Consider the following 25135-nt stretch of genomic DNA (forward strand, 5'->3'; position numbering starts at 1 on the left):
GAATGCGATTTTTTAAACACTATCATATCATTGCTAGCAAGCCTGTCACCATATCTCAAGGGAATCTATTTATTACTTTGGTTAACATTTAAACACCAGAGGAAAAAATGATGTGCAACAGTGACAGGCACGGGAGTTTACTTATTTTAGAGTTGTAGTTTTTCAAGCATTGTATTTGGACATGCAAGATTAGTCATACTGGGAATATTTTAGAGTATCTGATTCCTGTCTAAAGACTGCCTGGGGCCAGGGGTAGGGGAAGACACTAGGTCAGAATTTCATCTGTGGAGCAGCGTGGTGGCTACAACCCAGGTGACCTTACTAGGTATGTTTCTTCTGCAATGGACATGATCCCTGAGCCTCTGGGGTCCCTTGGTAAGGTCAGGAAGCACTCCCCAACTTCTCCTGTGTCATTATTGCTCTAGCTGTTAGTCTCCTCTACCTAGAGTAGCTTTCTGCCCAGGAATGTTCTCCTCCTCAGCCCATCAATAGTCTAGACCATTTGCTGTCATTGTCTTTCTGCCTTTCATTGTCCTGGACAGGCTGACAATTTGATATACCAAATTTATAGTGTTAATAATGGTCTCCTCTCTTGGGGTGATCTTCCTCCGAAAGCTGACTTGTGAAAACACAGTGGCCTCATCAGCAGGAATGAACCAAGGCTATCCGGGACTTGAGCAACCTTGTGGCAGAGATGTCGTGGGGCAGCAAGGCATGGGGAGGCCCCCTCTTCCAATCATACAAGGTATTTGCCTCCTGCCTGTTAGTATGGTCAGTGTGGACAAGTGTTTGCATACATCAGAAACAGAACGTCACTTGCAACTTACGTGATTGCCCAACGCAGTTGAAATCCTTCAGCATAAGACTGAAATCACCCAGTAAAGGCTGATTCCTATCATCTTAACTTCTAAACACCACAGCAGTTCAAGATTTCTACAAAGAAAAGGCCAGTCCAACTGCTTCCTGTTTCCATCTGGCACCTTTTGAAGTGGCTGCGAACAGGTGGGAAAAACCCCCGGGTGCACCCCTCTGACAGCAGAGCTGCGGATTATCACCCCTATCAACACAACAACCTGGCCTTTTGAGTAGTGTGATGGACTTCCCTTTAGGAATACCAGCCACAGTTATAGGAAATCTGAGTACTGGAGAGCTCAAGCCTATGTCATGACAATTAGGACAAACCATTCAGAGAAGTGGATTCCCGGAGATGCTATGCTGGGACATAAGCAACCTTCTGCATGGGCTTTTCGGTGTCTGTTCCTCCCAGCCAGGAGTGGAGAGCATGAAGAGAAAATCAGAAATTGTTAATTCAGTCTTTTCTTGGTTCTACCAGATGCTGTGCTTGGGTAACGTTCAACCAGGTTTTTAAAAGAGGCTCATTTCTCTGAATGTACTGACCAGCTGTCTCATGTGGTAAGTATGCCTCCTACATGTCACACGGCAAGTCCAGTCCCCAGCTCTCTCCTTAATGATGCCACATAGATAACATTATACATGCTTAGTCACGAATGCTTTGGTCACTACATGGAAAACCTCAGGAAGAACACAGGCTGGTGGAGGTGACCTATTGGTCCCCTCCTCTCTTTAGCCCTCTCCCTTTCTTCAAGAAAGAAGAAGTTCTTTCCTTTCTGCCAGATTTGCTCTTTCTGAAATCTTGCTCCTCTCCTATCTCCTTGGGCCCTTTACCCTCCTTTGGCTTATGTTGCCAACTCTGTCTCCGTGAACGCTGCCTGCCCTGCTCACACAGTCAGCTGAGGCTTTAGTGAGCCCACCCATCTCCAGGGCTGGCCATCCCACCCCCGCAGGCGTCATGCTGCCTCCCTCCTTAAAGTTCGCCGCCATGCTTCTCGAGCTCTCCTTGCCCTTGTCCCTTCGTCCTCAGCTGCTCCTCAACCCTCCCCTTTCTGAAATCTGCTGCGAGGGCTTCCGCTCTGGGAGCCTGGGGACAGGTTAAGTGACAATGCCCTGGAGCGGATGCCCTTGACTTACTGCCGCACTCCCACTCTCTCCTCCCTCGGCTCCTGGGACCTGGTCCCAGCTGGGATTCCCACCTTTGTTTTTGGGGCTCTTCTATCTCCTCTGTGGCCCCCCTCTCTCCTTTTGCCCTGGAGCGTAGATTATCCCCCTCCTCGGGCCACTTCTCTCTTTTGACTGTTCTCTGTTCCCTTCTACCCTCAGGATTCAACCTCCCTTGTCTCTGTTACCACCTCCAAACCTCTATTTCCATTAATGTGACCCGTCCTGTACGTTTCTAACCACCTCCTGATCACGATGCCTTTGTCAGTCTGAAACTTAATGCATCAGAAACCCGAACCCCCTTCCCTCCCACTAAAGCAGCTCGTGTCTTTCCCAGGGCCACCTGCCACCTATACTCCAGCCCTGGAGTCTTGTGAGCCCTCCTAAATGTACAGGAATTGGTTCCTTTTGCTCAGCCGTTTCCCTTCTGTACACCTCTCATCACGTTCTTAGCACCACTGTCATTCAGTTTCTCATTCCTTCTTGTTTTTATGAGAACAGCTTCCTGAGTCATATCTCCGCTTCCTAGTTCTCTCCATCCAGCTCACTCTACATGCTACAATGGAAATCTATGTACTAGAGTAGAAGTACACTGCAGGGTATTACTCGATGCTACAGCACAGTACTATAGACTACAGTTTATTCTTCTCTATGCTACCCTAGAAATCCTCCTATTTGAAACTCTCAGGGATTGGTAACTTGTGGCTTAATAAAAAGAACATTGATTAAAACAGGGAGGATGAGTGATGAGAGACACATTCTGTACACAAAGCCTTTTAACTTAGAGTGTATAAATGTGCACGAATCTAACACTCTCTGGGCCATTGATTCACGCATTATCTTTTTTTGCATGAGCATCTCAACTGCATGGTTTCTTTGGTTTTTTTTTTTTAAATGCAGCAGGAACTTAAGTTTTGAAGCAATCTGAGAAGAAAATCCTCCTAAATGTGTATATTATCCCAGCAATCACTTACACTTCTCTCGCCCACACCAAATTTGGTGACGTTAGATAAAATCCTTTCAGAGAAACTACAAATCACTTTCTTCTGCCACTTACACTTTATCAGTTTCTTTTAATTAGTAAATAAATTATATAATCATAATACCAGAAACAGTTCGTATAAAAAAGTTTAGGAAACAAGGCAACTGATTCCTGGTAAGTATACAGTACACCTGATGGGAGCAGAGATGCTCATATAATCTGTCTGCAGGGCAGCTGGGGAGTAATGAGATGAGATTTGTGTGTGGCCAAGCATCAGGGCTGGGAAAGATCAGCTAGTCTGGAGAGTTGGCGTTTGGGGATCAGTTAACAGAGATCCCTGTATTGTCAAATTACCTGGAGTGAGATATCTTTGTTTCTGAGATCCTAAAGAATGCTATTAACATTCTGTAGAGACACCTGACCTCATGGGAACCTTACTCTGAGGCGGAGAGGAAGGCCCTATCACCCCACAAACAGCATCTGCTTGGCAGAGAGGCTGCTAGTCTGACACACAGCTGTGGGGTCTTTGCAAAATTTTTTCACAGAGACTTTAAATAAATTCACTTATGTAACAACAAGCAAAAAAAAAAAAATCAAAATAAAGACATTTAGACACATCTGATTTTAATATAGAATTTCTATAGCAACATATTACTCATTGTTTAATGTTCGGTAACAGAGAGGCCAATTTGCCCATAAAACAACCGGGTAATGTTCAGGTTTAGATTATAGGAACCTTGTTCATATATAAAACATTAATGGTCTTGAGCCTTTCAATCTACCACAAGTTAATGCCTTCTCTGGGAATTGATGTCATATTGCCTAACTAGAATCACTCCTGGAGAGCAAAAGTAATTCAGTGAGGAAAAAAAATCATAAAAGAAATCGAGTGTACTAATCCGTGGATTAAAATATAATTGAGAGAATGCTTTCTGACTTAGAGTTCATCTATGCAACAATTTTACTGAGTCTTGTCCTCTGCAAGTCCTGGTATTGCCAAAAACCCAGGGCCACTTCCCTTTAACATTTAAAAATGTATCACTAAGCCCAAGGCCAGCCAACAGCATCTTGAGATTCTTGAAAAAGTGCTCTCCTTCCAAAATCAAGCCCATTCACTTAGCACGCGTTTCTAAAGGTTCATTGACTAGTTAGATAATGAGAGGTTCAGATTTCACTGACATGCAGAAAGCCGACTGAATTCTCAGGGCCCTTAGACCAGGCCTGGACAAGCCAGGCTGGGCCTGTCCCTCGGGCCTGGGTCAGCGTGCTGTGACTGGGACTGCGGAAACATTTTACAATGCAGCCCTGAACTCTGGTGCACGGATGACTTGTTTTTCTGAAAGGAAAGAATGCCAGCATTACCATGTAAGCAGAGGCAGCTGACATGATCTCATTCGCGGGCCTTTTGCTCGCGTGTGTACCAGGGGAATCCGCCTCTGCAGAACCCCAGGCTTTCTTTTGGCCACACATGGTTGTCTGCTTAATTTTCCTCTTTCTTGACCTTGGCCTCTGCCTTGGAATGAAGTGTGAAATACTGCCAAGACAATAGTCAGGAGGAACAGGGGTAATGATGTCTGTACACTCAGAAAATAACTCCACAGCCTGCAGGCCCAGGTGTGAGCAGCCATCTCTGATGGGAAGAGACTCCACGTAAAAACGTGTCTAGAAAAATGTTGGTTTCTATCTTGTACAATGTACAAGATAGCAACCTAGTTAGATGTTGTCTAAATTAATGATAAAAATATCTTAGTAGATAATAAAAGTCCCCAAAGCAAAACTCTCATTTAATAGGACTAATTGCCTTTAAATCAGTCCTTCCCTTTAAAGCTGTTTTCATCCAAGCAGCATGTTAATTATTGAATAATATTTAAATCCTTGTGAAGTAATAATTTAATTTGCTATATTTTAAATGGTGATGCTTCATTTTCCTATTCTTTTAGTTGCTGTACATATTGTAGAATTAGGAATAATGCTATAGAAAAGATTATTCTGAGAAATGAAGGGACAACACATAGTATGTGCAGCCAACACACATCCTGTTATGCTCCTCACGAGACATGTAAGAAGATCTTTATTGGGGTCTCAGCTGTGATCAGAAAACATCTTATTTTTACTGGTTTACTTAAAAAGAGAATGAAATAGCTTTGCTTCTAAATGTGTGGTGCTAATATCTGCTGGCAAACAGTGATTTTATTCATAGTATTCCATTACTGAACTTCCCGTTTCTCATGCCCAAGGGAGGAAGAAGACGGAAACCCTACTTTATATAAGTATTTGAGGCTGGAACGTGGACAGTGGTGTTTGCTGCCCTGTATGTTAGAACTACGACTCAGGGAGATGTCATGCACATAGCCTACTTCCCTTTCTCTGTCCTCTTCTTCTCGCACCACCACGTAGGAACCAAAAAGGACAACCTAATCATGAAAATCATTTTTCATCCTACGCTATGTAGCTTCAGTGGCGTGAGTTCTTCTGGGACCCCCACTCCCACCACAACCAGCTCTTTGAGCTCATCTCTGGGTCTGTCAGGAAAGAAACCCACTCCCTTTATAAAGTTAACCCAACACCTTTGCTAGTTTTTGGTTTCTTGGGTTTTTTATCTGTTCATGAGGAGATGGCCCATAAGTTATTTAACAATTCCTCCTCTGTTATTTAAAATTAATCTGTTTATTTATTTATTTTACAAGTATAAACAACACTATAATAATATTGATTCACACCTCTTTTCTCTTTATTTTTGAAAATGTAGTCCTAAGACTATAGCTCAAGAAGTGGGTATACTGGGTCAGCAGATATGGACATGCCATAGCTCTTACTACACATGCCAAATTGCTCCCTGAAAACGGGGGCCAGTATGTAGTGCAGCAGTTGTGGATGGGTATTGCAGGGAGGCAATGCTGTCTAGCTCACACTCTTTATGTCTGCTCTGTCCTGCAGCCTCAGGAAAGAACTGGACAAATAGTACCAACCTGTCCTCTGCTCTCTGAAGACAAGGAATTGGTTGCAGGAATCAGCTTTGAGTGATTATTAGGAAAGAGAATTGATGTCTTTCTCTGATAAGGTAAATTGAAGACCACATCATGCCTAGATGTTATACTACTTAAAATCTTAATCTTTATTGGTTTTCTGTTGCTTATTCACATTTTATAGGTATGTGCTATTTTAGTCATAAAGATATTTTGGTACAAGCATATTTTTATAGAAAAGTTATTCAAGGATGTAAGCATGTGTCAGACTTGGAGTCAGCTGATTGTATCATTCCTTGCACAGAAACCTCTCTAGACTCCATTACTTACAAAATAAATTCTGAATGATTTACCCTGACATTAGCCTTCATTGCCTGGCCGCAGACATCCTTGCATCCTGACCTCTTACTACAAGTTCTCTACATGCCAGCTAAATTTCAGTGTCTTGCTCATGCCCTTTGCTGCTCCCATTATGGCTTCACCCTCCGTCGAAATTACACTTGGATTCCAAGGTGTTCAGAGTCACACTCTCCCACGGTCCTCCCTGATTCCCGGCGCTTCTCTTCACAAGTGCCTGTAACTTTTTCCAACTCCGAGCCATGGGTAAACTTGGGCTGCCGTTTTTCCTTTAAGAATCTATTTCAGCCAAAGATGTACTTTACTGATTTAGCTACATTTTTGCAAATTTTCCCCAGCTTGTTGGAGGAATAACAGACATATAAGAGTTATGTGTATTTGAAGCATGCAATGTGATGATTTGACATTTGTATACAAGGTGACATGATTATAACAATCAAGAGAATTAACATACCTATCATCTCACATAGTTACCTGGACCAGGTAAAGGTTTTGCTTCTCTCCTAAAGCATTTATCTTATTCTATCTCATAGTTAGTACTTGTGCACTTGTCAAGTCCTATGGAGTTGTAATATTTGTGAGGACAGGACAATTTCTTATTCATTTGTTAATTCAAAATATTTAGCAATGTGTCTTACATCTAGTAGACATGTGGTATTAATAAATATTTGTTTAATTAAACTATGTAAGTTGAGCTTAAGACACCCTAATTAGTGTCAACCACCATTTAGTAGCAACTCTCAGACATGAAATCTCACAGGGAAGTAACTAGACATCTATGTGCATGTGGCAACTGATGTGACTGATTCTGAGCCCCAAGTCTTTTGAGATCTTCACGTGCCTCCTGAATGATCCAAGATGAAATGACACTGTTAGCTCCTTTTGGATTGAAAAGTAACCAAAATATATTCCAGTTACTTCAATTAGGGTATTTACTGTAAGAATCATAATGAAATAAAGAATGATTAGGAGTAATTTATTTACCACACAGCCAGAGTTTCACAGTCTCCTGGAAAACCAGAATTGTCAACCCCAGGGGCCTAGTTTCTTTGTCTCCTCAAACAGGCCTCTATTGCTCCCAATCCAGAATTTTTCCATTATAGCCAAATACTGGTCAGTCAGGTTCTACTGGTCCTTGTTTCCGCTGTTCTCATTGAGACAGACTTTGTCATTCAGGTGGAACATCTGCCTTGTCAGGAAACCCCAACACACTAGTGTCCCCCAGCCAACTATGGCTGGACCTCAGCCTACAAGGCAAACTCACGCCAGAGCTGATAGACTGGGACCCTCCAGGGAATGTGGCCCAGCGGGCTGAGTCAGGATGACCGTAACAACTGTTGCAAATTCTGGCCCCTTCTTTCCATAAGAAATTGTACATGTGGTTGACACACAGAGCATTGCATCTCTGAAACAGGTTTAGTATTCCAATGTTAAATTTTTTTCTAGTCTTGGAAAGTTGGTAATCCTGTTACATGTAAACTTTTTTTTTTTTGTAAACTCTTACTAACCTAAATTTTATGTCAATCAGAACATTATACAATTAGGATAGGTATTAGTGGAGGCTACTTAACAATGCTAACTTTGTTAAGCATCTATCATTGCAAATATGTGTCCTTTGAGCTTCACTGGTAAGATATTTTTATCCCCATTTCACAGATCAAGAAACTAATGCTCAGAGGGTTTTCTTAACTTGTCTAAAGTCACACGATGAAGTCATTGAAGCAGAATGTGAGCCCAGGTTGGTCAGATCTCAAAGCCTGTCCTCAAACTACACTCAAGCACAGACAATACTGCATTGTTTAGCTACCATTTTTCTCTGCGTAGGAACCATGCCCGGGTTTTATGTAAGTTTTGACTTCTTCACGTTTCAGGGTGAGCTGGAATACTTTGTACACCCTGGGCTTCCACGTTGTCAATATTGCTGCTCATTCCGCTGGGAAAGTTTTTCCCCTACTCTTCCCATTTCTCTTCTCAAGTATTAGGAAATGACCCAAAACACCTCATCAATGAAAAAGGGTGTGCAGTGCTGGGACAGAGCTTTCCGCAACAGGGCTTTCACGGGGAAGTTAGCTCAGTGGTGCAGCAACCCAGCTCTCCCTTAAATGGCTTTCCAGAGGACAGCATGCTACTCAAGCATCACTGTTGCCTTTATAAATTAATACAAAACCAATCTGAGCAATGGACTTAAATTTGCTAAACTGAAAGCTTGTTGCAGAAGCCCAAGCCCGATCTGATTTCATTTTTCTTTAGAAGCTCAACTGGGTCCACTGTTGCCTTTCTAATTCAATTATAATTTTAAAACGCACTGCAGTGTGTTTTTAACCTGATAGTGCATTTTTAACCCTTCAATGCCATACTCCTTTTATCTGGAATTTCAGTTCCTCTCTCCCGTTTCCTGGGATTTGCAAAGCAGCAAAATCAACCAGTTTACACTGAAGATGTTTTGATTCTTTCCTCAGACTCTTGCCAGTGTACTTAACACAGAATGATTAAAAGCTGTGTGTTCTGTTCGAACTGTTATAGTGTTTAAACAAGGAAGTCTGTGTTTGTTTAAGAGAATGGGGAAATGGTTATCTTGACAGATGAGACTGAAGAAACAGGCCAGCCCCAGTCGAGCACAGATGTCCGCATTCGCCATTTGGCTGGCTTTCCGAGGTATTCTAAACAAAACGTGCCTGTGGTGCTGGTGGCTGAGATCTGCTGACACCTGACTGAGGCGTGTGATTCAGAGCCACTGCCAGGCCCTGCGTGTCTCTGTGGACAAATGCTCCCAGGTTTGAAATTTCTCAGAGGCTGTGTAACTGTGTCATAATTAAACTAAGGGAACACGAGAGGAATTTCTCTCACTGACTCAAAGACCCCGGTCAGATGTGATATCCTCGCACATCACACGCCGTTCCTGTGGTTCTGCTGCAACGCTGAATGGAAGTGGGGCAGGAACTGCGGGGATTCACCACATTCATCAGTCTCTTCCAAATGTGGTCTGAAAACTTGAATGAATCTTCAGGGGCAGCTGTGCTTAAGTGACAATAGCACTGGGCAAAAACTCAGGAAACCTGGTCTCAGCCCCAGACCCCTCCCACCTACTAGCTGTTTGATCCTGTCAAGTTACCCTTTAACCTTTCCAGGGCCAAGCTGCTGGTGAGACGCCTAATGGTGGCTCACATGTGTGGAGCTCGTCCTCCGGCCAGCAACGCTGCAGGCTTGACCCTCAGTACCTCGTCTTCTCAGAAGGGCAGGAAAAGGTGGGTGCTGTGAGCTGTGCTGTTTCCTCTGTCAGCTCAGAAAAGCTAAGACCTTTGCTCAAAGTCATGTAGTTAGTGTGGAGCCTCCTTCCTAGCTGGGGTGTTTAGAGCCTCGTCTGACTAGTCACCTACATTGCGTCTCAGCTTTCTCAGGCAACACGAGCTTTGAGGTCACTTCTAGGGCTGAAAACAGTTGTGAGATCTGACCACATCAACATTATCTTAAACATGTCCTCAAATACATAAAAAAAGAACAAGACAGCCTTGGTGGGTTGTAACCGTAGGTATGCACAGATGCCCATTTCTGTTGTCTGGTGGCATCGTTTGCCATGAATATTAATGCAAGCTTCTTGTATCATAAACTGCATGGAAATATAAAACAGCCTCATTTCAGTGGTATTTTTGCTAAATCAGATCTAGGGAGCCTGGAAACCTGGCATATGTGATTTTGACATTTTACTGAGGAGGAGCTTCATTCAAAATGTACTGCATGACTTAGGGCTTGGGGTATGCTTGTTATATTGTATGAGCAGCTGCCAATTTAATGCTGTTGTATTTATTACTATTAACACGTACTTTATGATATGGATGATTTCTGAGTGCATCAGATATTTGAGTGCATCATAATACCTTAGTTGTATCATAATTTAGAAGTTATGGTAGTGCAACTTTATTGGTAACAATGATAGGTTTCCATCACCTTATTTCAAGTAAATAAGATTTTGATTTCTCTCGAATATATTCATGTGTGGTATGTGAATTCATGAGTGCACAGTTATTATTAGAAATATGAAATGCAAAATGTCAAAGTAGCTTCTGCCCCAGCTGTTTTTTCGATGTCAGTGAGATTCCCCAGATCTTTGGGAAACCAGACAGTATCACGACTGTGGATTCTACTGGCTTTATTCTAGGGCCCTCTGAGAGTCTCTCACTGAGACAGGGAGTCAGAGGTCAAGAGGTCAATAGGAAGAATTAAGTCTGTACCAATTTTGATACATCTGTACATATTTATTAGATAATCAAAAGTGTATTAAACAGTCTACTTTTTGTATGATGGCTGAAATGACTATGGTATTGTGTGTTAGCTCATAAAATGCTTGACATGAAGGCCATCATCCTGATGGCTCCATTCCTAACATTTATAACAATCACTCACCCTACATCTGTTATTTTTTTTCTCCTACCCATTCTGTTTGGGATAGACCTTTTGGAATTCTAACCTCAACTATCAGTCTCTCCAAGATCCTTATCGATTGATAGTGGGACTTACCAGTGCACTATTTTATTTACCACAAAAATCACAGTCTGCTTCTCTCCAAACAGGAATCTTCTGTTTTATCTTACCTTTTTTAGCATGAAAGAATTGAAAGATCAGGGCCACTTGTTTATCTCCATGCTGATAGCATGGCTGGCCATGGATGTTAGTAGATAACAAAGGAATTTCAGTATAATTATTTCTTAGGTACTTTTCTGGCAACATGTCATGTAATTTCCCTGGTCTGATTTCTCCAGGAATTCCTAAGACCAGGATTTAGGTGTTTCTGCTTACATTTAAGAGCATCGAACTATGACCTTCATCTCCACTTTATCCTTTGTAGCTCCAAGGTAAATAGAAATAATGAGCTTGGATATGTTGAACCATGCTTAGGAAAAGAGAGGTCCACGTCTTAGGATTCTGTTGGGTTTCCAATGAGTTATGGCCTGCTCCTTCCACCACCGAGTGTCTGTACTTGGGAGAAATCAAGGTAAGGATCTGAAGCAAATTGCAGAAGGGCAGGCTGTGAGGCTGGGCATGGGAGGCTTACCTTTTATTGAAGGTGATTTATGAAGGACTTGTGTATTTATGAAGCCCAGGCCTTTTTTCCGACTCATTATCAGATGCATCTCCTTTTCCCTGCTCCCCACCTCCTCTCCAAAACTAGTGCTAACTTGTTCACCTTTGAGCTCCTGATTGTGTTCAAAGCTGCATGTCAAAGGTGATTGCCAGGGTTTTGAGATAAAGAATTTTTGTGAGAGTATCATATAGAACAGTGTTTCCCACACATGAGTCGTTATTAACCTACATTTCCAATATTTGCTAAATCTTAAGGGGTTGATTTACTATTTAATTTGAAAGCATGTATTATAAAAGGCAACAGGATATCATATGCTGTAAATAGGAGACTAGACACAAAAACTGAAGACAAAACAATGATTTTTAGACTCTCAAGGCTAAAAAGGATCTGAGCTTAGAGCCTGTTTTCCTTCTCAAAAGGGAGTTGCTAGTTTTAGAGTAGTGGGGAGGGTATTCTGGTGCCAAACTAAAAATCTTCCCTTGATATATTTGGAAGGATTGAGAAAGAATGGAAATAGACTAACTTTTTTGCTATGTGAGTTAGTGCTATTTAATGCTGTGTTTGCAAACCGTTTCATCTAATACACCCTCAACAGGGTACATCTCGCATGTTACGAAACATCATTTTTAACCTTTGTCTGGACCAGATAGTAGCTGCTATCATGGGTTTTTTGAATGCCTGTCATGCATATCATTTTTGCAGGCCCTGTGGGGAATAGAAAGAGAATGGGGTAGTCTCAGCTGGGCTCAGAAGACACAGATAATATGTATAGGTAGATGGATGTGTGCGTGTGTGCACGTACTGATGCATAAGAAGTTGAGATTTGAGAGTTGGACAAAATTGGCATATGAAAGTGTGATGTGTGACATGGTCGGTGAGCAGCAAGGGAATCAGAGGAAAGGAAACATCATTGTGAGACACTGTCATCTTGGCAAAGCTTCGTGAGAATTTGTCTAGTACTTGAAGAACACATGTGCTGTGTAGCTTGACAGACAAGTGGAAGGAGGGTGCTGGACTGCAGCCAAACCTTTATTGCAGCATTAAGCATTGGACCCATGGAGCCTGGGTCAGACAGAGGAACACAGGAGACTGCACGGGGTTGATCAGGAGAGATCAGATGGAAACATCGGATCTGCATTCTACTGAATGGTGCGGGAGAAGGGAGACATTTCCGGCACTGGAATGCTGTCAGTCTGACTAAGGGTGTCCCTGGCAGTTGGGTGTAGGAGACAGGTTGCCCTCCAGAGTGTATGGTGGTCATAGACAGGGGAAAAGATGGAAACTAATATTAGGAAGATGCAAAGGCTAGCCCATGCTGGGCCAAATGTAGTCCTTGGCACTTGGGGAGTCACAAAGGACAGAGAAGGGAAACCAGACTTCACCTTTTAAGGTGGGGGGGCAAAAGGGTCTCTGCAAAGCAGGATGGTGTAGTGCAGAGGAGGAGGAGATATTTGTATTCTGGCTTAAGTGTGGTCCATGTTAGCTGAAGGCAGCAAACTTAGCTTTGGCCCTCTTATGAAACACGAAACCAAAAATCAAGTCTCCATCCTGTATAAGGATGAATATGGGAGTGTAGCCTCTTGCTTTCTCCACATGTGGGGGGAAAAATAGTAGGGACGGGAGGTGGGAGAGCCCGTGAGACTTGTATTCTGCATCTTGAACTGTGCGGAAGATCCACATGCATTTGGGTGGTTATTTCTTATTGCAACCCAGAGAAAAAGGTGAATTTGATAATGAGCCCATTTGACAGATAATGGATCCCAGATTCACAAGTCTCAGGGGATGCTTCTAGTTAGGATGAAGGAGAACAGAGAACAGGAGAGTCCAGAAAGAGAAAGGAGGAGAATCCTGAGAGGGAAGCTTTAGGGAAGCCCTTAAGGAGAGTATTTCAAGAGGCCACTTTCCTCCTGTGTCTTACCATTTATTTTTTGCATATAGTTTTATTTCTTCTAAGGCAAGCCCTTTAGGGGATTAGGTGTTATATTGATCAAAACAATGAAAGAGTGCCTAGTTTATTAGACTTGATGATCTTTGACAGTAAAATGATACTGGATTTGGTGACATGACAGGTGTTTTCACCTGCCCCCCACTAAAAACAAACGATATCACTTTCAGGGGTAGAGGGTACTTTAAAGTGCTCTGGATGAATATCCATGTGAGTGAAGGAGAGCCGAGTGGCTCGCAGAGTAGTCCATGGACTGCTCTCAGCTCATTGCAGGGAGGTGCCATCCATGCTCTGTCACAAAGCGCGCCTTCTGAATAGAACCTCCGTGGACTTTCTAAAGAATGGTTCTCAGATACACACTTGGAAGTGCCAGCGCCTTAGTGGGAAGGACTTCAGTCCTGGAATCTGGCAGTTTCCGTCCATGTTCACGAGGATGTGGCCCTCTAGGGCTCCAGGGGGCCCCTCATGCATGCAGGCATCTCGCGGCCTTAGAGGTTTGCTGCACTGGGCTCTGCAGGAAACTCCGAGCATAAAGCAGATGGGGACAATAAGGAGCTCAGGAACCACCCCCAGCAGTGTGGGACAGCAACAGCTCCTCAGCAGCCTGTCCCACACCTCTACCACAAGTGCAGTGGGAAGGGTGCTTGGACAAACAGCCGGGCTTCCTCTTTGCGTCCACATCTGCTTTTACTCCATATGGCTTCGTACCTTAGACTTCAGGTTTCTACCGAGGATTTAAAACCCAGCCTAATCTGTCCTTTGGTTCAGGTGTGTGAGCATGTGAGTGTCCGGTGGGGTCTGTCCCCGGGTCCCTGCTGTGGCTGTGATGTGGAATGGTGGCTCTAGGCATGAATTCTCTTCTTTGCTTTGTTTCCCATGACCTCTTTCCTGCTGCTCTCTCTGCCATCCTTGTCCTCTTCTGAAGCATTGTTTCTTGCTCCCCGGCAAGATCATCATACCTCAGCCAACGTTTCTTCTCCAGAATCCTTCAGGTTATTCCTCAGCAGCACTGTCTCCCTTTTCAGAGTTTAGGATCATAATTTTAAAAGGTCATTTATTCGACAAATGTTTATTGAGCACCTAGCATGTGCCCAGCAGCACCTAAACAAATAATCCATGCTGGTGTGCCTAAGGATCTTGGAATCTGGTGGGAAGAAACAGACACGCGAATCAGTGGTGATTTATTCTGTGAGAAGGGCCGTGATGGATCTACTCACAGGGAGCCGTGGGAACAAGGTTTCTCACTCGGGTGCGTGGAGTTTAGTTATCTCCCTCGCTTGTCCTTCTGTCACCTCGCTGTAAGAGCAGAGCATGAGAGCGGTGCAGAAATGCAGCGGGCACACACTGGGAAGACTGTTCTAGTTGTTAAAATACTAAAATACTCCTGGTCCAGTTGGCGAGTGCTCACAGAATGTTCCTTCTGCCCCCCAGGGTCCAGCTTTTTCCCATAGTCTCAGCAAGGAAAGGCAGAGGAGAGGCCTCTAGGCATTCTCCAGCACTTGGGCTGCGGTCCATTCTGTGCAGTCATTACCTGGGCCATAAAGATTGCTAACTGTTTTGAATATTCTCTCTGTGTTTTGGGCTTGATGGGCATTGTATCCATACACCTAGTACAGAGACTGTTGTATAGCTCATGCTCAAAAAGGAGCAGTTAAATGTTTAATGAAAGATATTAAATTAATTACCTGGGGTTCATGTGGGGTTGGTTAACAGACCAGGTTTCTCAGCGGAAGCAAGACTTCAGGCAAATTTAAGAAATCTTACTTAGCTTTTTTCCTCCTTATTATGGGAGGAATAAATGCATATCACTGAATTTTATGAAGATTTCAAAAAGTATAAAGAGAAAGATAATCAGCTATAACCTTACCATCCAGAGGGGACCACAGTCGATGCTTCATGTGTTTCCTTTAGGATTTCCCATAGGTGTATTTGCTCCCGCGTGTACGTGTGCACAACTGGGCAAAAATTTGAACGTCCCTGTTAACATGTGAGCTCTCTGTTCTTCCTCAACTGTCCAAAGAAGCCTGCGTGTTTGTCTCCTGGCCCCTGGTGTGCTAATTGGGTTAGTGGAGAAGAGAACGGGGGAGCCACGGGTGGCTGTGTGGATGTATAGAGAAGGGGACCTCTAAGGTACACTCTAGACAGTCTGAGACTCAGGCTCTGCGCGTGGGGTGGGGGGTGTCTGAGCAAATGGTGGGGGTGAGGGCTGGCGAGGTGAGCGGAGGGCCCTGCCACAGAGCAGCCCTGGCCTGAGGAGGAAGGGGGCTGTGGGGAAGCTGCTGGCCTGCCAACACGGGAGAAAGGTCCATGAGGACAAAAATCAAGCCTGTTTCCTTATACATCATGGAATAGAATCCTCCCTTTGTCTCCTCTTCAGCTCAACGTTCCACAGAGACACCACATTTGCAGGCCTTTGGGGACATGGATTTGTGGCTTGGATGGAAGTCTGTCTCCTGAGATGGGCTTTAAATTGGGAATAAGAGTCCAGGGCCAGTTGGTTCAGACTGTGTGTGTGCAGGAATATGTGTGTGTGTGTGTGGTGGGGAGGAGGTGGTGAAGATCATAGTTTGAAAGGGTTTGATGTGGTTTCTTTTGTTTTTCTAAGCACTTGACCTTGCTCTTCCTGAGGCGTCCACTTATCCATCTGCCTTGCAGCAGCCTGGACAAAGGGAGATGACACTTAGGTTTTGACATCTGAAGATGGGAGATTGCAGCATCAGTAGCCTTGAAAACCAGGATGTTGCTTTGAGAAAGAAATTTCTAATTTCCTTTGTCTCCTTACTTTAGTATATCACAGCCCACACTTACTGAGCTAGATCATAAAGAATTGCTTAATGGAGGGCCAGACAAGAATAATATGACTCTTTTCCAGCCCCAGGTGGCTTTCGGGAAAGGAGAAGCAGGAGAGGGGAGTGCTCAGGTGTGTGCCCTGACGTGAGTTAGAAGAGTGAGGCCATCAGCAAAGGGAGGCTTGCCCCCTCCTCCTGTGCCATCCAACTCGGGGTGTGGGAGGAGGTTGCCAGGCTGACTGCCCCAGATCATCGAGACCTGAAGCTACAGCAAAATAAGGTGGGACAGCACGGTCAGGCCAAGAGGTCCTGAAGCTGGTCTCTTTGGAGCTCTTCTTGGTTAGCTTCAAGTGCCCATGGAGATCGCCAGATGAGGAGACCACAGTGGTGACAGTGCCTCTGTCAGAAAGGATACAGAGCTGGCAGCTCAAGCAGGGGCTCACTGGGAAAATCTTTTGTGACTTGGGGATAGGCAAGAGTGCTTGGGGATGACACCAGGGCACAATCCATAAAAGGAAATAAATGGATAAATCGGCATTTCATCAACATTAAAAATGTTTGCACTGTAAAAGACACTGTACAGGGATGAAAACATGAGCCACACACTGGTAGAAAATATCTATAAAACAAATACGTGCAAGAACTTGTATACAGTATATATAGAACATTCTCAAAACTCAATAGCAAGAAAACAACCTAATGGAAATGTGGACAAAACTTTCAAAGACACTTTACCAAACAAAAGTATGTCACCTTTTCAATCTAACTTATTTTACTTAGCATAACGCAGTCAAGATTCATTCATCTTGTTGCATGTATCAATAGTCTATTCCTTTTTCTTACTAAGTAATATTCCATTTTTTAGCTTATATATTTAAGCTGACAAATACACTCATGAAAAGATGCTCAGCATCAGTAATTATTAGGGACATGTACATCAAAATCACAGTGAGATATCATTACACACCTATTAGAATGATTAATTTAAAAAGCTGGCAAAGATGTAGAATACTTAGACCTTTCATACATGGCTGGTGGGAATGCAAAGTGATACATCTACTTTGGAAAACAGCTTTGTCCATTTCTCATAAATATACACTTTCCATGTGAAGCAGGAATTCCACATCTACATATACCCCAGTGAATGGGGAAAAAAAACCTCTACACAAAATTAAAAATTAAAAAATAAAGCCATATAGCAGCTTTATTTATAATCTCCTCACACTGGAAATAGCCCAAATGTCCCTCATAGAGGGGTGTATAGACAAATGGTGGTACAGCCACACAATGGAATATTACTTCGTAGGAAAAAGAATAGACTACTGATACATGCAACAAGATGAATGAATCTTGACTGTGTTATGTGAAGTAAAATGAGCCAGGTTGAGAGGTGACATATGATATTCCATTTGAACAGCATTTCTCAGAAAGGTAAAACCATAGGAAAAGGGGGAGCATGAGGGAGTTTTTTTTTTTTTTTTTGAGAGGGCATCTCTCATATTTATTGATCAAATGGTTGTTAACAATAAAATTCAGTATAGGGGGGTCAACGCTCAATGTACAATCATTAATCCATCTCAAGCCTAATTCTCGTCAGTCTCCAATCTTCTGAAGCATAACGAACAAGTTCTTACATGGTGAACGAATTCTTACATAGTGAATAAATTCTTACATGGTGAACAGTACAAGGGCAGTCATCACAGAAACTTTCGGTTTTGATCATGCATTATGACCTATAAACAATCAGGTCAAATATGAATATTCATTTGATTTTTGTACTTGATTTATATGTTGATCCCACATTTCTCCTATTATTATTATTATTTTTATTTTTAATAAAATGCTGAAGCGGTAGGTAGATGCAAGATAAAGGTAGAAAACATAGTTTAGTGCTGTAAGAGGGCAAATGTAGATGATCAGATGATCAGGTGTGTGCCTATGGACTAAGTATTAATCCAGGCTAGACAAGGGCAGCAAGACATCCACGGATGCAGAAGATTTCTCTCAAAGCAGGGGGGGGTGAGGTTCTGAGCCTCACCTCTGTTGATCCCCAAATTCTCACCTGATGGCCCCCCTGCGACTGTGCCTGTCTTAGGTTGTTCCTCCCTTGAGGAATCTTACCCATCTCTGGCTAACCAGTCATCTTCCGGGGCCATACAGGGAAATATAAAGTTGGTAAGTGAGAGAGAAGCCATATTGTTTGCAAAGGTTAGCTTTTTACTTCTTTGCAGATTTATGCCCTGTGGCTTCTATGCCCAGCACTTGTCTCGAGGTATCTTTACCACCTGGAGGAATTATGATACTCGGTAAATTCGATATGAGGCACGAATTCTATTTAAGGGTTGTAATTAGGAAGGAAGAAGAAAAGCTATAGATGTAGCATATGCAGGAAACATGGGAGGATTGATTATTTCTTTGACATATCTTCTTGTATAGTACCTTAAGCATGTATAGGTTTTAAACTACTAACTAATTTGCACACACATATTAACATAATAGGAATACGGTGACATAAACAAAGCAAATCTATAATTACCATCCATCTCCAGTGAAGGAGGGAGTTTTTTTGAAGGGCTTTAGGGATCATGAAAATGTTCTGTATCATGACTGTGGTGGTAGTGACCTACCTCTATGCCCTTGTCAAAATTTATAGAATTCTACATTAAAAAGAATGATTTTACTGTATGTAAATGTAAAAATCAAAAAGAAAGTAAACTTTAAAAGGATGTAGAAAAAAATTCTAGTGAGAGAGAAAATATAACTGACACACTTAAGTCTGATTCCCATCTTGGGCCGATCCTTGATGATCCCTCAGTAAGCAGAGCTCTGAGCTGTTTGGATGGGGCAGTAACAATGGGTTGGAAAGTTGCAGTGGTTTGCAAATGACAGACTGGTCCAAGAAATAGTTTTCCCTCATGATATCATCATGGTTTCACTGCTGAACATGATTCGATGCATATTTATTATAATCGTTATTTAATGAGTATCTTCCCAAGTCATTAAAATTGTTTTGTGTACACTGGTTGAAATCTTGCTGGTGACCCCTTCTACCTATGGCTCTATTTACTGAGTTATGAAGGAGTATTTGAAAATGACTAGATAAAGAAGGGAAAAGAAGCAATGAAGCAGGAAAAGGTCCAAATGCCCTCTGGTGTCAGACGTGTCAGAACCACCATCCAGTCAATCGAAACCTTCTTATGGAGACTTCATTTTGAATAGGGCACCAGGCTAAATGTTTGTGTGACATAAACATATATATCAAGTTCATACTTTAAGATGCCAAGGAGCTCTCTAGTTAGGGAATAAAACCAACACATAGGAAAAAGATGTATTCTTATTTTCTGCTTAACACATGTTTCTTATACTTCCCTTCCAAGCCTTGTAAAATCATATTAAGTTTAAAAATAGCCCTATTGCAAGAATAAACCTTGGAAGTATCAAGATCCATAAATCTTGTTCGAAATGGCAAACTCACCTCAGGTAATTTCCACCTTGTTGGTACTAGGCAAAGATCTTACATTTTACTATTATTTATGGTTTTGGAACTGCTTCCTTGACTTTTATAATCAAGTAGCTCTGTCTAATTGCTGAGCATCTTGAAAACCTTCAAACTCAACATAACTAGATATTTGGTACAAGCATCAAAACATCAAAAATGAAGGTCAGACTTGCTCGTTAGCTGATGTTTAGGGACATCAAGTCACATTTCCAGACTGTGAAAAATTGCCAACGCTTTGGTTTACAATAAAAATAGGCCAATCAGCATTCTATCAGGAAACAGAATTAACCTGCTCCTTAGCAACTCCTCCCAGGCAGAGAAGCACATCAGTAATGTCCCTGGGCTTAAATCAAGTCCTTTCCTTCTAGGGATGTTATTTCTTAGGTTAAGACTGAGAACAGTGGCAAGATTATATGTGTGCATGTATGTGTGTGTTGGTGGTGGGTGGGAGCAGATAGGGAGTAGGAGAGTAGTCCAATCTCTCTTTATGAATCCCTTATAGTGGCAAATATTAGAATGTTCTCATACTTCATTTTCTAATGAGCAAATACAGTAATCATCCAGCAGGCTCTTTAAAGGAAAAATAAGGAGATTTTCAGTAATTTCCTCTTGTCAGGCTTTGCATAACATAAATGTGTCTGTGGAAGATGAGGGGCCAACTCATGAAAAGAAAATAGAATGATGTAAGGAGCTTCAGGGAGAAGGCAACACCGTCATTGCTGGTAAATGAAGGTTAATGATCTCTGTGGACCAGGTGCAATTTTGTAGCATGCATATTTTGATGTAATTTGTGACCTGTATTCAAAAGAGTCTAAGTAAAGAATTTATCTGCATTTTATTGTCAGCAAGACATTTTTTTTCCTGGCTAGAGCCCCACCTTTACTCCTGCCCCTATCGCTAGACTTAAAAAAATATTCAGAGTACTGGTTCCCCCAGGGACTATGATAACATTGACTGACCACAAAGTGATTAAAGAGAAAGAGATAGCTTTATCAGTCATCTACACATGCCAAAGGGAGCTGAGGGGGAGGGTTTTAAATTCTTTTAATATAGATTTATTTATTTCAAAAATTATTGATAGAAGTTTTCACATCTCACCTCAAAAGGCTGCACAATATCACCGCTGACAGTACATTTACCTGGACACCGACTTTATGCTCACAAATATGGTATTCAGATTGTCAGCAAAATGAAAATGAATGAGCTTAGCCCAGTTCAAGTGGCACTTTGGCATATCATCAATCAATTAAGTTCTTCCTGGCACTCTTAGGTTGATATCATAGTATTCGCTGTAATACCATCCATTTTATTTTGCATTCTTGGTGTGCAGCCCCATAAAACATTCCATATGGTTTTCCTTCTAGACTGGAATGACTTTAAGAATGATAAAGCAAAATCTGAGGAGCTGTGACCAAGGACTGTTCTTACAGTTTTTGTTGTTGTTTTTCCTGTCTTTGTGTGAAAGGTGAGTGTCTCCAAACAGTCCAATTCAGGGGTGTAAGCGTGAAAGGCAATAAGAAATGGAAGGGTAGGGAGCATGTCAGGTCAGAGAGATGGAGTGAACAGCCCGGAAAACTCAACTTCAGCTCCAGCAATTTAGTACAATCGAACCTCAGTAGAAGAGCAGAAAGAAATCTGGTGGGCTTGACTCCAAGAGCATTTCTGAAAGCTGGAAGGTCATTCTGAAAAAATAATTCCAACATGGATTCTTATTTATCCCTATTTTGGTTTGCTTCAGCTCAAATGCATTAAATTCACATTTCATTCAAAAGGAAAGTCAATCTCAATACTGAAATTACAGAAATAGCCATTTTTGCCATGCATAGTTCTGTCTGGTCAAGAAGGGCCTGGGCTTCCATGCCCCACTGGGCTAAAAACTCATGCTTCAGTGGGAAGCCAGAAAGCATAACATGAGAACAGTGGTTATAAACTCTGCCTTCTAGTGTGGTTGCTATAGACTGTGACTCTGGAGCAATGAAGAGGGCCATCCAAGCTTTAACACATTTCTTATTTAAAAGATCCTAAAGGTAAATGCCCTATGGAGGTTATTCCTGGTCTGAGAGCCCCTTAGCCCTCAGGCGGGTGTGGGGTGGAGGACACAGGTTATTGTAAAGAGATACATGAATCCATGTGACCCTAAGTGTTATTAATAGGAAGAAGAAGAATGTTCTGCATATGTGTCCTATTTTAAATGTGTGTATATGCTATTAAAAAGGTAGAAATTCCTTTGAAAGTGTGACAGGGTTTATAAAGTTGCCTTTTAGCATTATATACCTTTAAAATCAATAACTACTAGAACATAAAAGAGGTTCATTAACATTTTTTTGTTACTGAAAATGGGTCTTCAAACATACAGGGCTAACAGCTTTATTCTTAAATGCTCCAAACTGGAAACAATTCAAGCAAGAGAGTGTAGAAATAAATTATGGTACAGTTGTGGCATGGAATACTATACAGGAGTAAAAATGAACAGGCTATTGAATCATATAACAACATGGCTGAATTTCACACACATGAAGGTGAGCCAGAAAAGAAAAAAAAATAGGGACCAGATACAAGAGTACACGATCTGATTCAGCTTAAATGAAGTTAAGAATAGGCAGAACTGATGACCATTGGAGTCAGAACAATTATTGCCTCTCAAAGGGACAGGAAGCAAACCTCTAGGGTGCTGAGGAACATTCTGGCAGTGTTGTATGAGTGGGTACCTATGTAAAAGTTTATCCAGCTATACGCTTACGATTAGTGGACTTTGCATACTACTATGTGTATTTATGGCTGTTTCAAAACATGCCAACAAAGTATTTGGTTCTATCCATCAAGAGGTGCTGTCTACCCCCTTGAATCTGGACTAGGCTCATGGTTCATTTATGATCAATAGAATGCATCGAAATGGGAATTGTGTGATTTCTGAGACCAAGACATAAATGGCAACCAGCTTCCTATTTGTTGGCTGCTATGCTTGCTTTGGAGCCTGCAGCTATCATGTAAGAAGTTCAGCTACACTGAGGCCGCCATGCTGTGAAGAAGCCCAGGCCACATGGGAAGGCATATGTATGGGTCCAGGTTGACAGCACCCTGGAATTAAACCTCCGAGTCATCCAGATGCAGGCACTTGACACCTAAATGAAGATTCCAGCCTTCAGCTCTTGAGTGGCCCTCCCCCACCAGGCTTTTGCATCTCCTGAGCAGAGGTCCCAGGCATTTTGGAGCAGAGACAAACCATGCCTGCTGTGTCCTGACCCATGGAACCTATGAACATCTTAAAATGGCTATTTCATACCACTAAGTTTTAGAGTGCTTTGTTATGCAGTGATAATAATGGAAACGAGATTTAATAACAGTAACAAGCAAAACATTTTTTAAAAACGGGCCTCCCAACTCAAGGAAACTGAGAACCAGTGTCAGTCACAGTTCCTTGGCCGCAAGGGACAAAAATCAACTCTGACTCACTTAAGCGAAAGAGAATTTATCGGCAGAATATGAAGTGGGAAGGATCTAAAGGAATTCAGAATAGTCCCAAAGAGCCCCTCTGGGGGCCTGGTAGCAGGAACTGCTAAAGGCTTTCTTTCATGTTCCATCGCTGCTACGAGTGTGTTCTGACCATAGTCCTTCAGGTCACTCTGATCAAGATTTTAATTTCAAGGAGAGCAGCCAGTCCATCCAGACTGGGCCACATGCCCACACCTTGTCTAACAGCAAACAGGCACAATGATCTGCAGCTTTACCAAGACTGGCACAAAGCGGGAAAGGAAGTTCCCCAGGGAAATCAGGGCACATGCATTTAAGCAGGAGGAAGAGATTTGGGGCAGCCAGACCCCATTTTGCACAGAACCAGAGCTTCCCTGAAGTATCCTTGAGGCTGCTGCCTTCATGTTCTGACCAACCCTCCTCCAGTATTAATGTCACTCGGGATGACCAAGGGGGACGAGGCTTCTGGCCGCCCTACAAGTTTCAGACTGTTCCTGCCTCATAGTTGCACGCCCACTGGGCCCTGGGTACCAACAAGGTGGGTTCTTCTCTGGCTCATCCACTGTCAAGGCAGTGGAACTTGTCTCCTGAAGCTGATTTTATGTGTTGGTAGAAGTACACTTTTGGTGTCCCACCCAGGCCCCCACCCCCCAGTGTCAATCACTGTTGGCTGCTAATGACAGCCAGCTTCCCCCTCTCCCAGGACCTGCCCTCGGCTAATGAGAGGCCTCCCTCCTCCCCACAGTCAGTGACTAAGGAGAGGGTATGACAAAGATTGGCCCCTTGCCTTCAGGGGCAATAATTCTGCTGTGTGGTTTGTGCTCTGGAACATTCTGCCTATGAGTCAGGCCAAGGCTAGGCACCCTGGAGCCCACATACTTGCCTGGCTCCTCCCCCTTCCTTACCTTGCTCCACTCTGTGTCTTACAAGTTTCTCCTGAAAGTGTGTCCTTCATACTGCTTTTGTAAGAATCTCTATCTTAGACTCTGCCTCCAGACAATCCAGCTTAGAATTCTAGACTAGGTCCAGGCCTGTGGTTCTCCAACTTTTGCATGTATCAAAATCCCATGGAGGGCTGGTTAGGACACAGATCTCTGGGCCCCAGTCTCAGAATTTCTGACTTCGTGAGTCTGGGGTAGGGCCTGAGAATTTTCATTTCTAACAAACTCCCAGGTGATGCTGACATACCTGGTCTGAGCACCACACTTGGAGAACTACTGCTTAGTCAATTGCTAAGGTAGGAAGTGTGATTGTAAGCACTGGGCATGCCTCTTCATACTCCTTCCAAACCCCTTAGCCAAAATATTTTGTTAAGTAGCCCTACTATGGACCTAAAGTTTGTACATAACTCCTTTTGATTAGGAGGTTAAAAATTTAAGTAAAAATGTAAATGCTATCTAGAAAGCATAAATACATTCTGCTCTTCTCCCTTACACATTAGCTCTATTATAGTACAATTATCTAGCAAAGCTCTGAGAAAAATGGCAGCAGGGACAGGAAAGCTTTGTGGGGTCAAAAAAATAAAGTCCAGTCACAGTGTTTCCAACTTATTTTAGTCAGCGAATCCTTTCTTCAAACAAAACTTCAGAGGAAGCCCACTGTATAGAACCAGGTGGGAAGGGTCTCAGGGAACTGTCAGGGCTGAGTTTGGAAAACACTGTTCTATACGTTGGCTGTGTTGGCGGGTCCAAAGAGAGTGTCAGCTGTTTCTCAGTTTGATCTGGGCCTGGGGTGTGGCTGGTTCCATATGGCATATTTATTTTGAGGAAATGGACCAACTATGTGATTTCACTGGGAAACCAGAGCCCCAGTATTGCACTTCAAGTTCTGCAGACCACTGCTGAGAAAACGTATTCTGGAAGAAAGCAGGAATGGCACCACCATTTATATAAAAGCAGCTTAGAAGAAAGCATGTTAAGGAACACCAGTGTCAGGGGCTATGTACAGATTTTTGCATTCTTTCCCTTCTGTGTGTTTCATAGCCTTGCTTTTTATGCCAGTAAAAGGGCTATGGCGTATGAAAATACTTC

General features: G+C 42.7%; 1 protein-coding gene across 2 annotated transcripts in view; it reads left to right on the plus strand.

Annotated features, from left to right (window-relative positions):
• Positions 1-9822, plus strand: part of ZNF608 (zinc finger protein 608) — a 138789-nt gene extending 128967 nt beyond the window's left edge. Inside the window, exons 12-16 of one of the 2 annotated variants that reach the window (XR_012125327.1) lie at positions 616-1002; positions 1334-1413; positions 5936-6059; positions 7978-8059; positions 8904-9822. The gene's annotated coding sequence lies outside the window, so the exon portion shown is untranslated. The remainder of the gene's footprint in view (positions 1-615; positions 1003-1333; positions 1414-5935; positions 6060-7977; positions 8060-8903) is intronic. The other variant, XR_012125328.1, reaches the window with a different exon arrangement.
• The last annotated feature ends 15313 nt before the right edge of the window (positions 9823-25135 follow it).

Source organism: Manis javanica, chromosome 14 (assembly GCF_040802235.1).
Source record: "Manis javanica isolate MJ-LG chromosome 14, MJ_LKY, whole genome shotgun sequence".
Taxonomy (NCBI): domain Eukaryota; kingdom Metazoa; phylum Chordata; class Mammalia; order Pholidota; family Manidae; genus Manis; species Manis javanica.